This window comes from Amphibalanus amphitrite, unplaced genomic scaffold (genome assembly GCF_019059575.1).
Source record: "Amphibalanus amphitrite isolate SeventyFive unplaced genomic scaffold, NRLGWU_Aamphi_draft 001229F_arrow, whole genome shotgun sequence".
Classification (NCBI taxonomy): Eukaryota; Metazoa; Arthropoda; class Thecostraca; order Balanomorpha; family Balanidae; genus Amphibalanus; species Amphibalanus amphitrite.
The window spans coordinates 66,311-69,269 of NW_024882722.1; positions in this window are offsets into that span (position 1 = coordinate 66,311).

A 2,959-nucleotide genomic window follows, 5' to 3' on the forward strand; every position below is an offset into this window, starting at 1 on the left:
TAGAGTAGGAGTAGGGTAGAGTAGGAGCAGGGTAGAGTAGGGTAGGCGGGCGGGCGGGCGTCGCGGGCGTTTTTTGCGGCGGTATTTGCGTTTTTTGCGGTGTTTGTGTTTGGCGGCGGGCGGGCGGGCGTTGCGGGTGTTTTTGCGGTGTCTGCGTTTGGCGGCGGACGGCCGTTTTTTGCGGCGGTTTCCGGCGGGCGGCCGTTTTTTTGCGGCGTTTTGCGGTTGCCGGCGGCCGGCCGTTATTTGCGGTGTTGCGGTTTGCGGCGGGCGGCCGTTTTTTGCGGCGTTTCGCGGTTGGCGGCGGGCGATGCGGTTTTTTTGCGGCGGCGGTGTTTGCGTTTTTTTTGCGGTGTTTGCGTTTTGCGGCGGACGGGCGTTTTTTTGCGGTTTTTTTTGCGGTTTTTTTTTTCTGCGGTTTTCGACGGGCGGGCGATTGTTTCTTTTTTGCGAAGTTTGCGTTGGCGTTTTGCGCGTTTTGCGGTGTTTGCGTTTTGCGGCGGGCGGGCGGTTTTTCACAATTCAAGTCCCAACCTTCGGATCCGCAGTGCTGTTCGACAAGCGCTGCCCGGGCCCGCCTTACAGTTTAATTAAAAACAGCTACCCAAATCTACCCAAATAATACAGATAAAAATACAAGTCAATCACCCAAACTAATGCACCCGTAACATAACATAAATCAAAACATACAGTTATCGCGTAAACCTGTACCTCTAGTCTATATTATAAATCCTAAAAAGTACCCCGCCGTGTGCGTCGTAGTCACTTTGTAGCGCTTATTGCGGCGGCGTCTGTTGACCTACGGCCGTGAAATTTTACAGCGATGTGGGCCACCTTTACACGTAGGTCGTATTAACTTTTGGACATGATGCGGCCGGGGGTGCGCCCGCGGCGCGTGCTCGCGTGCCCATAGGGTTAACATTAGAATCGGCAAAAACACGCTATTGCTCGGGAACGGTAAGGGCTACGGGGGTGAAATTTTCACTGCAAGTCGAACGCGTGCACTCATTTGACGTATTAAATTTTCGAGGGGGTGGGTTCAGCGGTGTGCACGTGGTGGGGCCGCGACCGGCGCCGAGCAGAGGGCACGTGCTTTAGGCTCAGTTGTTCGCTTAGAAAACTGAGTGAAAAGCATCAGAGCCAACGAAGGCCGACACAAGGCACCGCTCGCCAAGGGGATTCGCCAGTAAATACAATTAATTTGTTTTTGCAATATCTCAGCCGTTTCTGGGCCGATTTAGCTGAAACTTGGACTGTCGGTGGAAGTGTAGTGTAGGGTAGGGTAGGGTAGGGTAGGGGATTGTAGGGTAGGGTTGGGTAGGGGATTGTAGGGTAGGGTAGGGGATTGTAGGGTAGGGTAGGGTAGGGTAGGGGATTGTAGGGTAGGGTTGGGTAGGGGATTGTAGGGTAGGGTAGGGTAGTGTAGGGTAGGGTAGGGTAGAGTTAAGTAGGGTACAGTTAGGTAGGGTAGGGTAGGGTAGGTAAGGGTAGGGTAGGGTAGGGTAAGGGTAGGGTAGGGTAGGGTAGTGTAAGGGTAGGGTAGGGTAGGGTAGGGTAGGGTAGTGTAAGGGTAGGGTAGGGTAGGGGTAGGGTAGGGTAGGAGTAGGGTAGGGGTAGGGTAGGGTAGTGTAGTGTAAGGGTAGGGTAGGGTAGGGTAGGGCAGTGTAAGGGTAGGGTAGGGTAAGGGTAGGGTAGGGTGGGGTAGGGTAGGGTAGGAGTAGGGTAGGGTAGGGTAGGTAGGGTAGGGTAGGGTAGGGTAGGTAGGGTAGTGGTAAGGTAGGGTAGGGTAGGGTAGTGTAGGGGTAGGGTAGGGTAGTGTAGGCCTAGGGGTAGGGTAGGGTAGGGTATGGTAGGGTAGGGTAGTGTAGGGGTAGTGTAGGGTAGGGTAGGGTAGGGTAGGGTAGGGTAGGGTTGCGTTCAGTAACATCCTAACTTACAAAGGGCTCAAACAACTCGCATGCATCACCATCATACTTTACAGTTCAATTAAAAGCAGTTACCCAGTTCTACAAAAATCATACCAATAAAAATGCAAGTTTCTACACCCAAACTAATGCATCCGTTAATCATACGTATCAAAACATACAGTTATCGCGTAAACCTGTACCTCTAGTCTATATTATAAATCCTAAAAAGTACCCCGCCGCCGCCCACGCCGTGTGCGACGTAGTCACTTTGTAGCGCTTATTGCGGCGGCGTCTGTTGACCTACGGCCGTGAAATTTTACAGCGATGTGGGCCACCTTTACACGTAGGTCGTATTAAATTTTGGACATGATGCGGCCGGGGGTGCGCCCGTGGCGCGTGCTCGCGTGCCCATAGGGTTAACATTAGAATCGGCAAAAACACGCTATTGCTCGGGAACGGTAAGGGCTACGGGGGTGAAATTTTCACTGCAAGTCGGACGCGTGCACTCATTTGTCGTATTAAATTTTCGAGGGGGTTGGTTCAGCGGTGTGCACGTGGTGGGGCCGCGACCGGCGCCGAGCAGAGGGCACGTGCTTTAGGCTCAGTTGTTCGCTTAGAAAACTGAGTGAAAAGCATCAGAGCCAACGAAGGCCGACACAAGGCACCGCTCGCCAAGGGGATTCGCCAGTAAATACAATTAATTTGTTTTTGCAATATCTCAGCCGTTTCTGGGCCGATTTAGCTGAAACTTGGACTGTCGGTGGAAGTGTAGTGTAGGGTAGGGTAGGGTAGGGTAGGGTAGGGTAGGGTAGGGGATTGTAGGGTAGGGTTGGGTAGGGGATTGTAGGGTAGGGTAGGGTAGGGTAGGGGATTGTAGGGTAGGGTTTGGTAGGGGATTGTAGGGTAGGGTAGGGTAGTGTAGGGTAGGGTAGGGTAGAGTTAAGTAGGGTACAGTTAGGTAGGGTAGGGTAGGGTAGGGTAGGGTAGGGTAGGGTAAGGTAGGGTAGGGTAGGGTAGTGTAAGGGTAGGGTAGGGTAGGGTAGGGTAGGGTA